This window comes from Anas acuta, chromosome 5, assembly GCF_963932015.1.
Source record: "Anas acuta chromosome 5, bAnaAcu1.1, whole genome shotgun sequence".
NCBI classification, from domain to species: domain Eukaryota; kingdom Metazoa; phylum Chordata; class Aves; order Anseriformes; family Anatidae; genus Anas; species Anas acuta.
The window spans coordinates 22,908,061-22,922,142 of NC_088983.1; the positions used below are offsets into that span (position 1 = coordinate 22,908,061).

Sequence of the window (14,082 nt, forward strand, 5' to 3'; positions counted from 1 at the left end):
AATTCCTCTACGTACAATACTGCAATGAGCTCCAGTAATTTAATGACTGAAATATAATTAGATGTGGGGTTTAGTATCTCACTTCCATGTTCTATGCCAGAAGTGCCTCCTTTCTATATCTTAGGCTTTATATTGACAGCTGAGCCCTGGGAAAGTGAATACTGGTACAGAGAGGTTACAGTATGACCAGAAGGGAGTGTTGACCATCTGGGTAAGTCTCAGGAAAGAGCAGAACTCCTTTAGTGGCATCTGAAGAAGAGGATGGGGAGAGGAACACATTGTCTCTGTAACAATGAGCAGACAGGTTTTCTCTTGTTAACTCAGAGGGTAGCTAAAATCTACCTATTCCCTCAGCACTGAAGACGAGAGAAGACAGGATTCATGGAACCAGGCAGTTATTAACCAAATGGCACTGGTTGCTTCATCTTGCAGGATGAGGTTTAAGTATATTCATATTTCCATTTATTTATGTCTTCAGTTCTCTACAAACATGCCAAATGCCAAGCATTTATTTATTTCAGTATGCAGTTGTTTCTGTGGTTCAAGGACAAGAACCCATACTGTTTATCCTCTGCAGTTTGAAATAGAAGGAAATGCTGCAAAACAGCACTAGCAATTGTTCAGGGGAAGGATCCAGTTCTTTGAAGCCTTCTGTTTAGACAGGGCTCAGCTGAGCATCTACTGAATTACTGATTTGCACTGAACCCTGTTATCTAATGCCACTGGGAGACATACACCTGACCTAATTGTGTACCAGGCACCCAGAAATGAAGAATCCATGAAGAATCTAGAAGGTTGCTGACCAGAAATTACTCCCCCCTTTAAAAAAAAAAAAAAAAAAAAAAGTAAAAAAGTCACCCATGTATGAAGAATAACAAGTGTAAGAAGGGAGAATTTCCTGAACTGCCAGTCTAACAGCACGGCTGATTCCACAACTATATTAGCAGCGAAGAGTGGAGTCCAACTGAGGAAACCCCTGACCTAGTCTACACAGTCACCAGTTTGTGGCATTTGCACCTCACCTATTCATATTTGTGATTATATGGCAAAGTATAATCCCATAAGTATAATTTCCATAGCACTGATCATACCTCAGCTTTTTATATCTATAGGTACTACAAAGTTTTACATCTGTTGATAGAGGTATATGCTGAGATACTGTAGCTCTTAGTTCTTGTCAAGGAGATGTGCTGCCCAAGGGCCACACGCACAAAACTGCATCGGTGCCATTGCCAGCAGGCTTCTAGGATGCCCTGCTGTGTGCAGCAGAGGGGAGAGAAAGAAGAGGTCATCTGGGCCAGCTCTGCAAGAGAATTTATGTAATGAGCTGATTACCAGAAGATAATGATGTGTTTAATCAAAGGCCACCTGGAAATGAAGCATGTTGTTTACCCCCTGTACTCTGTTATGTGATCTATACATAAACTAACTGTCTGACAGAATTTAAGCAGTTGCTAATTTATTTTTTTAGTACTCTAGAGTAAAGGAAAAATAAAATCCACATTACATCAGAATCAATGCACAGGGGGATGAATGCTGGAAGCAGAAGAGGAAACTGCCTGTACAAACTTAGCATTTCAGGCCTCCTGAGAGTACTCTGCTAGGGAAATTCAGTGTTACAAACTGGGCTGCGCAGTAGTGCCCAAGACAGATTTACTGCATGCCCTCTGCTTGCCCAGCAGGCAGTAACTTACTGGCAAAGCAGTCCCTAGAGCTGTGCCTGCTGCCTGGAAGATTCTGATCCCAGTTTTTTTTGAGAGCTTGTCATTTTTTTGCTTCTTGTTGTCACTGCTGTGCCTGCAGGTCCAGGTTGGAACTGGTTTGCATCTTGCAAAATTCAGATGAGCTTGGATTTGTCTCCATCTACTCACATAACCCATTCCCGTTCTCTGCATCACAGCTCAAGCAGGATAGATAAAACACAAAGAACAAACTCATTGGTGACAAGACATGTTCCCACTTAATTAAGATGCAAAATTGAGCTATAACTCAAGGTGCTTTAAGCATACTTCAGTTCTGATGAAAGTGTAAAAATTGCCCACATCTGAAGACGTTACCTCAAAAGGTTAACAGGTGTATGTGGACTGCAGAAATTAATGGTCCAGAAAAATAAGTTGCTGGAGGCCTCAGAAGACCCCTATATAAAAAGTCTTCCTTGTATTATCTCTGTACAAAGAGACAGGTTTTAGCAGAAAGTGTCTGACAATGCCTCTGGATACCCTAATAACCAAATTTAGTTGAAAACAATCTGTTGCATGCTGGTACAAGAGGTACAAGGTGCTGTTGACCCAAGTTTAGCATGGTACAAAATTCAGCTATTTATATTTAGCAGATGATAATCACAAATAGCTTAACAAATACAAAGAATTGAACACTGACTACTGATACAGTCACGTTTACTCTAACGCAGTCCAGGTGAGCTCAGTGCCACACGTAAGTCAGAGCTTAGCTCCTGCAGGCTGTACCTTTGTGTCACCTTCCAATACCTGTAGCCAAGGGACCCCAGGAGCAGTGGCTGGAGGCACTGCTGCAGGTGCCCAGCCCAACCTCCCGCTAGCAATAGTGCTGGTGCCCACAGGCTACCCATGCTATTAGAACCCACATGGCAGAGCCTGCCCTTCCTTTCAGTAGCTGGTGCCAGCACTGCCCTGTTCACATGACGAAGAATTTTTATGTCCTGCCCGAGTTTTCAATCACAACTTATAAACATTCCCTCTGCCTTTTTATTACTATCTATTACTACCAAGAGTTTGGTTCCACTGCCTTTATAACTCCCCTTCAAATAATTACAGTCTACAATTTGATCCCCCTCTCCTCCTCAATCTCTATGCCACCCAAAGGGACCCCAAGATCCACAATATTTGCTCACAGATCGCGTGCCCTGGGCCCCTGACGTGCCTCAGTAACCCTCCTCTGCACCCCTTCCAGCTTCAGGTGGTAGCCAGTCTCTCAGCAAGTGCTGGATTCCGCTACAAACAGGATACCAACAATAAGTGGACCACTGAATCATAACTCAAACCCACAAGATCCACCAGATCCACTTAAACCCACTGGATCCTAGGGTGTTTTGCTTTTGGGGTCGCAGCAGGGAGAGGAACAGTCTGGAATATCAGTATAATTTTAGTCCAGCTAGCATCACCCCCATCCTGTTCCTGCTATTTTAAGTGTATGACCCATCTTAGGAAGACCTGACTGTGCACAGAAACTGAACGGGTTCATCAGTTACACGTCCATCTCCCCAGGACAGTGTCTGGAGTGTGGCAGGGAGTCAGATCTGATTTTCATTCACAGCCAGCACTTGTGCTCAGATAGGCATCACGGAAAGTATCAACCACTTCCACTGCTCCAGGGAGAAGGGGAGAGGGGATGAAGTCTGTAGAAGTGCGGTATCTTTCCCTCTCTTCACCATAAAGGCTATGATTACTTCTCTGGATAGTCAAAGTTCTAACCCTGCGTAGGCATTTCCCATCTTATTTCTGTTCCATCTCTGTCCTTTTCCTATGTTGCTGCTGAGCATCCTCTCCCACAAAATCCCCCTGCGCAGCGGACTATCTCCTGACTAGTATCTGCGAGTTTGGGTTCTCTTTTTCCCTTTTTGTGCCTGTAAGAACAGAGCTTAGCAGCAGTGTGCAATGAACTGAATGGCCTAAAGGCTGAGCCCTCCTTCACCATCACCCCGTGTTTCTTTCCTTAACTCAAGTACTCAGTGCTGGTGGGTGAGCTAAGGAGGACGTTTGCTCACAATAGAGATTTTTCCAGTCTCTTTCATGTACACATCTCAAAGTTCTTCCAAAAGATAGGTCAGAACCATTACACTCTGGAAAGTTAAGAGCAAGACCAATTTACAGCAAAATGTGACAAAAGAGAAACAGAAGTTAGGCAAGATACAATGAAACATTCTCCAAATACTTTTGTTGAAACTATAGAGAGTAAAAAGTGAGACAGACCAGAAGAGATACTGCTTCACTCTTCTTGGATGTTGGGAAGTCAGCGCTTTACACAAGCTTTTAGCTTCTTTCTAGGTGAATTTAAAACTCATTCTGTATTTACTGAGGAAAGCCAGAAGAATCAATAAAGGGCTTGGCTTTCTAGAGCTGATCTTCTCACCAATCATTTCTGTCTCTGTTCTGCACAAAGGGCTTAGATAAGAAGGTTTTGTTTTTGTTTTCTTTCTCCTTAATGGATAGGTTTCTTAATTAGGATGGGGGAAAAATTACTGCAATTTTGCTGTGGCAAATTAAAACCAAAATGAGGTAGCAAAGAGCATGGTCTGGAGGGGAGGGGGGCAATCAGAGACAGCTATTGATTTTGAAATGATGGAGGAGGCCAGAGCAGAACACACAGACTGGAAAGAAGACTCATCTTTCAAAGCACTGTTCTTGCTTAAAAACAATCAGTCCGGGCAAAGGTGTTGGTTGTTGCTGAAACTTTGAAGTTAGCTTTGTTTTCAAACAGAATTTAAATTTTGGAAAGACTTGCTGGTTAGTAAGGGGATGGCTCCTTAGACACATCTTGAGATTGTGGAGCTAGGAATCACGGGATGGAGCTGAACATAAGTAAACCTGAGTGTCCAGAAACCCTTAGCAGTGGCGGTAACAACAAATTATTTGTAAATAGTTTCTTCCAAAGAAGAAAAAAAAATGCCATTGCTCACAGCCAAGTAGGCAGAGAAAAGGCAGCAATCATTGCTGAGCATGGCACAAGCACCAAGATCTAACACCCCTCTCACTTCCACTTGCTGCATAGCATGTCCCATCTTTTCTAGAACAGAGAGAGCTGATCTGGCACTGTCTTGCCTGTTGCAGTGACTGAGATCAAGCCTAGGTACAGCTTTTTGCCACTGCAGTCAGCACACTGTCATACACACTTTTTCCCTGTGGCTTTTCAGGCAGCATTCCTCTAAGACTAATGTCAGATGTTAATCTGACCTTTGTCAAATACAGCCAGCACCTGGAAAGACTCCGAGCAAATAGCGCTAATCTTGTAATAACTGGTTTGTCTGATTGTTCTCATTGCTGTGATGAAACCTGGCTTTGCAAAAGCGCTGATTATCAGATGTCTGTGACACGTAGTCAGGAAGATTTTAGCCCCACTACTGCAAACAGGCTGTAGCCATTCTAAATCCAGCTGAATGCTGCATGCAAATTACCCATTTTTTCAGTCCAGAGAGCTGAAAACATGTTGCAGGTCCTTTCAAAGCAAGGGTTTTGTTCCACCATGTAGGAGACCCATCTTCTATTCTTTGCACTGATACTGATTGCTCTGTCAAGTCTTCATCCCAATGCTGGTGAAAAACTGGCATCTCTTTTGCTCCTCACACTGGGATGGCAGTTTGTAGGAGCTACTATGTCCTTGCTCACAACCCGTTTTCTCCCCCTCACTCTTCCCTCCAAGCAGTGCCACAAGGACAACAAGATCTGCCGTTTTCCCACTACTTCCTCCACCTTTGTAGCCAAGGTGCTACCACGTCCCCTGTTCCCTGCCTGAATCCCAACCATCGGTAACACACAAGTAGCTGGCAGTGAGAACTCTTCACTCCTGACACCCTGTCTGCACTTGAGAACAGAAGCCCACCTCTCCTGCAACAGTTTCAGGGACTGCTCCTGCTTTTGATGGCTGGATGTCAAACAGAAGTGTAGAGATAGCACCTATCAGCCCTTCCTGGCCCAGTGCTGTCTGTGTGCTCCAGGAGACATCAGGGTTTGGCACGGTGCTTTGATGCTTCAGCACTTACCTGGGCTGAAAGTCAGTCCGCAGACATCTCCCTCCTCATCACAGATTTATGCAGCAAGGCAAGTCTTGCACAGTCTTATCGCTTCCATTGTCTGCTCCACTGTCTGTTCTTCCCTTCTCCTAGGACTAAATGATAGGAGAGAAGTCAAAGGAAAATAAGATCCCAGGTGAGCAAGTATACAGAAGTGAAGATATGGCATGCTCTTTCTGATCCCCGTGGCCTACTCACCCCTTCCTTTAAGCTGCAATGATCATTGCATACTTTTGAGGGAACAGCAGAGGCTGCTCGATGCTGAAGACTGCAATCCCTGTCTCCACAGATCTTTAACATCTCCTTTCCCTGGAAATCTCACTGGAAATGCTGTTTTTTTCAGGTGACTTGGAGCCTACCACAAAACCATGGGTCCCATCTGGAGAGTAAGTGCACAGGTACTCAGCGTTCAATATTATTGAAAATTATTTTCTGCAGCAGAAAAGCAGGAGAGAGAGAGAAACATTAGTCATAGAGCTGCTTAATTGAGATCTAATAGCCAAGGTCAGTGCTCAGCCAAGAATAGATAGCAGAAGCCTCCCATGGTGTATTTTTGTGATGAGATGTTCATAGCACACAGACTGATCTATTATTGGTTTTCACTATGAAAAATTTAGCTATCTCCTGGAATATGCTCAAATCTATTTTGCATCATTTCCTTGCTTTTTCATTTAAAAATATGTTTCCAATGAGACCTCATGACAGCGCAAATTAGCAAATCTCAGCTGAGTAGAGAGATTGCTTTACTTCCACTGAGTCGCAGCTCTCACTGCCTTTGCCAGAAGAGACAAGATGACAATACCTGTTTGTCTGTGTCTAGCAGGCTTTTTTTCTGTGCTTTAAACAAAAACCCTTAAAGGGAAAAGGCAGGTACTCAATGGAATATGCTACAATAGACACATCAGTGAGAAGCTTCTAGCTGTGTTCTGCACATCTGCCAGGTCCCAGCACAGCAGAAGGGCCGTGATGACCTCACCTTCTGGCCTACAGCCCCTCTCTGGTCTCCTGTGGCACTTCAGCCTCCAGGACTGGGTGACCATCTACTTGGTTTGCTCTTTCCAGCTTCTGTATATGGGTCTGTGCAAGAAGCATCAGCGTTCTTCCTCAGCCCATGCATGTCCAAACATTTTAGGCTACAAAGCCCTTCTTTCTCATTTTTTTCTCCACCAACCACAAAGCAGCCAGCTCTCTAAACCTTTAACTGAGAGCACAGGAGGGAGATGATTAACGTGGCCTCACAGACCACCAAGTACTAAACCTAGAGAGCTGATGAAAAAATTAAGCCTTCTGAAGATGAAAGGAGTAAGGTCTCTGAAGATGAAAGGAATAAGGTCTCTGAGGAACGCGTTTTAGCTTCTCTGGTCCCTGGAAGATGCAGCTGCACTTTCTGTGCCAGGGGCTGCAGCACAGAACATGATCTGATCCAACTCAGTAGGAAGAGAAAACACCATCTGTGTGGGCACTAATAGCAAACGTGAATTCACTAGGTGCACGGAGGCATTATGCTCTGGTGCACAGTTGCTGTGTCCTTAGAGCCTTGCAGTACCTGTCGCTGGTGAGCTCCACGCTCCTGGTGGTGCTGGAGTTGAAGTGGTTCACGGTGGAGCTCCCTGGAGCACCTTCTCTTGCAGTGTGGGTGCAGGGTCCTCCAACAGACAGCTCTGTACATGCACACCACGTGCCTAACAAGTGCCAACTGGCTCTCCTCACTGCTCGCAAGGACACTGCATGGACAATAAAGTACCACAGCAATTCAAACCCCAGCCCTCCTGTCTTTGCACTGCACCAGCCACTAATGTAGGACGTACCCAGACAGTGTCCTCTGATGAAATGTAGAGGGAAAAAAAGAGACACCCTTGTGTTTACCACTCTCTCAGTCTGGAGAGGGGGCAGCACCGTCCCCATCCATTCTCAAAAGAGGGAGAGTGACCTGGGCCTCTCAGAACAACCCACAGACATTACTGCTTGGGAGCCTGGCATCTGGCAGGGAGAGGAGAGCAGAGTGTGGTCACCATGGCAATGCTTCGCCTCATTTCACTGCCAAGTAACCTCTTGTGTCCTTACACGCAGCCATTCCCACACAGCTGCACAGCACAGGCAGCCACACGCAGGGCAGCCCCCAGCCCACAGCCACCCCACACGGGGCACGGACGTCCCCTGCTGGGCAGCATTCCCCCCATAGGATGCACACAACAGGCATGTGCTGAGCCCTGCACATTCCTTCAGCTCTCTCTCACTCTTTTCTCCTGTGCCTTTAGATCCCAGCCAGACTCGCAGTCCCTGTTCCTGCTGCAGGAGCTGTAGGTCCTGCTGCTGTGCAGGAATACAAGGTTTTAAAAGCACAAAAATCAACACGTGCCCAGCCAGCTGCCAAAAGATGCACACTTTTGCACAGCCTTGCCACAGCACCTGGGTACAGCTCTCACGCAGTTTATTCTTGGATGCGTTTTGCTTTGATTCTGTGGCTTGAACAAGGAATAAATTGAGATTTGTCTCATTCACTTTCCTCTGTTTCTGCTTCTAAGGAGAAAACGTCCCTGAGAAACAAATCTATAACAAGACCGTGTGCCCCTCTGCAGTACAAGCTCATGGGAAGCTGGTGGTCAGGTCAGGTGGTGCTCCTCACACTTCTTGGCAGATAACTATAGGAAATCAATCTCAATTCTGTTTCTCCTCGAAGCACCCTGTGGGTCCCTGTGGCTCAGCTCCTTGCTGATAGCAGGGAAGCAAAAGCACAGAACAGCCACAACTGAGCTCACAGCACAGCAGGAGCACAGTAGAAAGGAGCCATGAGCTGTGTCCCTAACCCCTTTGCTGTGCAACAGCCAGGTATCACTCTGTATCAAGCGGCTCAAACTCAGATCTCATTTACACCACCAGGCACAGCCTGGAGACCTCTCCAGAGCTCCCACTGTCCCTGCGCGTTCCCCAGTTCTTCCAGGAGGCGCTGGCATGGTTAGAGGATGGGCAGGGTTACTGTGGTGGGCACAGACCAGCCCTCACCCAGGCCAGGTGGCAAGCAGAAACCCCTCAGCCATACACACATGACAGCTCCAGCTCAAAGGGCCCTGCACAGCCAGCAGGCACAGCCTTGCTGGAGCCTGAAGTTCCCACCTCACACCGTAGCGGTGTCCCTGTGGCTGGCCTCTGGCACCTCCAGGAGCTCAGGCCTTGCTGTGAGCCCTGCACAGGAGGTGGGAGTGGGGCAGGGTCCCTGCTGCCTGCAGAGCCTGCAGCGGCCGAGCTGGGATTGCTCCCGCACGCAGTGAAGGCGCCTAATGTCTGAGCACACACTTCCCTCTTATGGCCACGCCTGATACAGCAACCGGTCAGGCCTGCAGCAGCTTCTCTGGGGTTTAGCCATGTCTTCTGTCAGCTTGTCTACCTCCCTTCATCCAGGTTTTTCTAAATAGGAAAGGGAGGAGAAAGGAAACCTGAAAAACTGTGCTCAGTACCTGAAGGGGGACAAACTGCTCCTTCCTTCATTCCTTCTCCATGCTGAGGTTTGGTCACTGCTCACGTACCAGTGTGCTCTCTCTCCTCTGTAGGATGCTCTCTTCTCACGTGCCACCTTTGTAACAGCATCAGAAAGGGACGAAATTAAAACTAACAACAAAGACATCTTTTCTAGGGAACACTATGGCCTTACATACCCTCTTTCTCTGCTCAGTGGACAAAATACCTTGTCCCAGCTCCTGGACAATGAACACGATGCTTGCTGCCACTAATTCCTTGGCTATGAAGCTCTCTGCTAGACCAACTGACTTATCTGGCCACCCCACTGTTCGTGTCAGCCTCGGCTACCCACCCTGCTGCTCTACAGCCCCTGTGGCAGCTCATCAGTGCAAACGGCCTGCGTGAGGAGCTTATTTCCCTCCTTTGAAGGCTTATTTCCCTTCAGCCAACGCATGTCCAAAGGTCAGTAACACTGCATGCCTCTTCCTACAGACTTGGACCAAGTGCTCAGGGTGTTCCCAGCTAACCAGAACTATTAATGCCGGTATCTTCACAGTCAGAAACCGGGGGCTAAAGGGACAAAGAGTTGAAGGAGAGGGGCAGGGCTCAGGCAGCCCAGGGTAGCAGCTACACCAGAGAAGGCCACAGCACAGGACAAGCATCCTGTGGTTCCCATATGTGAACCACAGAAGAGCACACTCAGGGGCTCTTCACACGGGGACCAGGCACAGCCGAAGTGACACCGTATGGAACAGTCTCTTCTGCTCCCCCATCCATGGTGCCAGTGGCCTACAGGGGCTTTCCATTCTGCTCTTCACACAGGAAAAGGTGAATAAGGGGAAACCTGGCCAGACTCCTGCAGTACCAACAACATTGTCAGAAGAAGCAGCAACTGCTGTGGTCCTCCTTGAAGTCAGCCCTAACAGTCTGGTCTAGCTTCTGCCAGGCTCAGTGCCTTGAACCACCTCTCAAAGCGCTCTGCAGCTATTGATAAAACGAGGCCACATCTGCTCTGAGCTCGTTTGCCAGGGTACTAATGGGGGGAGTGTTTGGGGTCTCTTCCACATAGCAGAAAGTCTTAGGTACAGGCCCTCAGAAGTGCCTAAAAAGAAGTTAGGAATTAAAATGTCATGGGGATCTGTGCTCTAATGAGAATGCAGTTATATTGGTAGTGAATGTTTTTTGCTGATATAGCTGACAGTGCTTGGAAAAGTTCTGTTCAAAAAAAAGAGAAAAAAGAGCCCTATTCTGCTGACATAAGCTGCCTGCACATAAGGAGGGCTTCACTGGTACAACTCTGCTGCTACAGCGATATCACACACATTTACATGTAAATTAGGGCTTTGTTTATACTGCACAGATGCAGCCTTTCACTGCATCCTGGATGGGGAGGGTAATAGTCTCGCTATCCTCATTTTAGGAACTAAGAAAGCAATGCATCAAAAAAAATAAAAAGGAAAAAAAAAAAAAAGCTCGGGTTCAGTATCACCCTACATGGATGGCAGAAAAGACACAGAACGTGGTCGTTGCCTACACCAACAGGACCTTCTTCACTGCTAGAGCTGGGGAGACAAGTGAGCATGTCATAAAATAAGAGCCCCCAACACACTGAGTATGCAGGGTCAAATCCCTGACGTGTTGGAGCTGGGGGAGACACTAACGAACTTTCCAGAGAGCCCTGAACCTGATGGGAGACCGAGGCCTGTTTAGATGCAGGAAGCACTGTCGGCAAGGAAATGAAGCTGAGACTTAAGCAAAGTTTCTACTACAGCTCCTCACCACTCACCAAACTGAGCAGCAACAGGCACGAGTGACAATGAAAGTCCACACAGGAGGAACACAAAAGCTGAAGCAGTACAAGTGGTTAACAACGTATCACAGGAACCACATATGAGACCAGAAGCTTCTGAAATTACCCTGCTTCCAACCACTATTTCCCAAGTATCTGTGCACTTAAATCACCTCCATTCTGCCACTGCTTCTGTATCTTGGCCACAAACTCTCTCAGGCTATATTTCCTTTAACAAAACCAACAAAAGCCAAGAATGATGATAAAGTTGTAGATTCCATCTCAGCCATTCATTCCCAAAGCTGCCTCTCCTGCTCTGTTAAACCCCAGAGCTCGCCATTTTTGCTAGGATAGTTTTAAACCAGAGCAACTTCTCTCGGTGGTGAATCCAAGGGCTCCTGGAGCTACAGCTTTTGTTGGCCCTACAATGCCAGTAAGTGACCTGAGAGAAGACACAGCACCACACGTTCCCACTGTGTTGGCGTAAGAAAAGATTCAGACCTAAGTCTCCAGAAGAAGCAGGCGTTGCCAAGGGTTGGGTGAAACGTAGTGAAAGTGGGTGGATGCTACTGCCGGCCTAAAGGTAGCTGTGCCAAACTGCCCGGCTCCGTTATGGAGGAACGTCAGTCTCCATTCCAAAACACTTCCCAAGTCACTGCCCAAAGGAACTTTCTGAGCTATTCTCAACACCATTTTCTCAATACTATTTTTTACAGAGTCTTGAGGATAAGAAACATGAGGAAAAACAGATAAAGCATAGAGAAGAAGGCTCTAAACATGGTTAGGACAACCTTGGCAGTCAGCCTCGACTGAAGCCTAGAGGATAAACAAGTTTGGTACAGTTATCTACTTCTTTCTTAACAGAGGGATTAAAGCTGTACGTATCAGAAGGAATAATAACTGCAGGTGGTTAAGTTAGACTGTTGCTAATCCCTGTTAACTCACTGGATTCCCTCCCATGCCCTGTTTTGCTGGCCAACACCCTGATCCTCCATCCCACCCCCTCCTACATCTCTGTTTTCCTCTGGCTCATCAGACCAGCCTTTATACACATCTCTCAGTACCTACATCCTCTCAGGCCTCTTGCGTCTCCGATCGCAAATCTCCCACTCTGACACCTTCCCCATTTCACCACAGTAACATTGTACAAGCCCAGCTGGTTTCTCCAGGCAGACACACTGAACTGCAAACACTTCACCACGATTACAAATTTTGGTCCAAATCAGTGTGCCCACATCACCCAAATCAGAGAATCCTTGAATGGGTTCAATCAAGGCTTTGATAGGAAAAAAAAAAAAAAAAAAGAAGAGAGAGAGGCAGAGAGAGCGAGAAAAAAGAATAGCCTGGACAGAGTCTTTTTTTTAGCATTGCATAGATGTAGAGCTTAATTTATTTCCAGATAATATTATTTATTTTAATAATATTATTGTCTCAGAGCCAGTGAGGTAAAACACAAGCTGTGGTGGGCCTGGAACTGTGGCATTCACTGCAGAAGGCGTTAAGGACAGGGAAGATCTCTGCTAGAACAGAATCATAACTCCTAGCTTAACTAAGTCTAAACCAACTACCTGCATTGTTCAAAAAAAAAAAAAAAAAAGAAAAAAAGCTGTACCTGTGTCCCCTTGCCTCCACCAGAAGGAGCAATCTGCCACAGCCATTCAACATTTACTTAAGCTTAGGACAGAAGGCAGTTACTGGAACACTAGCCAACCTTCCAAACAAGCATCATTTCGTCCTATGAGCTGCTCCAAGGCCTCTCCAGCTTCCCATCAAGTTTGGCTAAGCGCTGGTCAAATCCTCCAGGGCCACTGTTACAGCTTTGTGTTTTCCTCAAGGGCTATTTAATTAGCTATGAGCTCCTGAAAGAGCTTTCTGCATTTCTACTAATTCTTCTGTGGTTCAGGCAGGCATTCTGCCATTCAGACCTAAGCTAAAATGCTCTCCTAGAGCTCTCCTAGAGTTATTTCCCTTCCCAGTCCCTGAAGTCTCACTGCTAAGTGACTGTAACTGTGGGGAAAAAAATATGGAAGCAATACTCACCTCACTGCACGGCATAGGTCTGCCCAAGCTGTAGCTTTTTCAATTACACCTTCAACAATCAGTTCATGCTCACTTGAGCCTATACCTGGAGGCTGCAGACTGGTCCCTCTCAGAGCAGCCCACCTGGTACTAACTGCCTCAAATGCAAGGGCTGAGTCACAGCTGTCTGCATGGCAACTGTAAGTCAAAGATTTAGGCTTATTTCTGACTATAGCCACCTTGAGACATTCCAGAGAGATTCCCTACACAGCTACCACCATTCATGTGCCCACCTTTGTCTCAGTTGTCAACTCTCTCCATTCTCAGAAGAAATTATTCCCCTTGGTCACAAGCTCTGATTATCTCTACTCGCTGTAGAAGGCCCATGTTCTGTCTGTTTCAGACGGAAAATTTACCCTGCTACCTCTCTCTGTCCCACTGGTCACCCAACTGCTCCTTCCTGAGCTCGCCTTCTGCTGTCTCCAAAGTTCATGACTCTGCTCTGTGATCCCCAAACCCACAGTTGGTTAGCAACAGCATGCATTGACTCATGTCAGTGATGTAAGCTCTCTGTCGATATGAGCCTGATGTGCAGCAATCGCTGCCTGTCCGACCTGTTGCTTACGGTCTGCTATTCCCTTCGACTCATTTCATTTTTTGATACAGTTCCTTGCCTCATTCAGTTGGCTGAGTAAAGCTGTTTGCTCTGCCAGCTCACAGGAATAGTATTGTTGAGACCTAAAAGGAAAATCAGAAGTTGAATTTGTTGTTCTGAGTTTTTTTGGACCCTCTGTTGTGCAGACACGTAGATGAGAGAGACAAGCTGCTTACACAGGTATCTCATGTGTCCCGCTGAGCCACGTCAGAGCTGCCCAGGTGACACCAGGTCTCTGGGATGTGCTTGTGGCAGCCCCAGGCTGGGACTTGTCTCCATGGGTATCCCAGACTCTCCTGTCACTACATCCCCAGGGTGAGAGCAGCTCTCCCTGCGCCACTCTGTCCCTCAAGCACCTACATGTGGAAGGGATCTGGGCTCTAACTGAACAGATGATGT

The 14,082-nt window shown here is 46.7% G+C and overlaps 1 long non-coding RNA gene across 1 annotated transcript; it reads right to left on the bottom strand.

The window, feature by feature from the left end:
• Window positions 1-1,951: 1,951 nt before the first annotated feature.
• LOC137857041 (uncharacterized) lies at window positions 1,952-14,025 on the bottom strand. Its single transcript, XR_011096958.1, has 3 exons — window positions 9,220-14,025; window positions 5,963-6,196; window positions 1,952-5,859 (listed from the first exon to the last, which is right to left on the bottom strand). It is a non-coding gene; the product is annotated as an uncharacterized lncRNA (long non-coding RNA).
• Window positions 14,026-14,082: the final 57 nt, after the last annotated feature.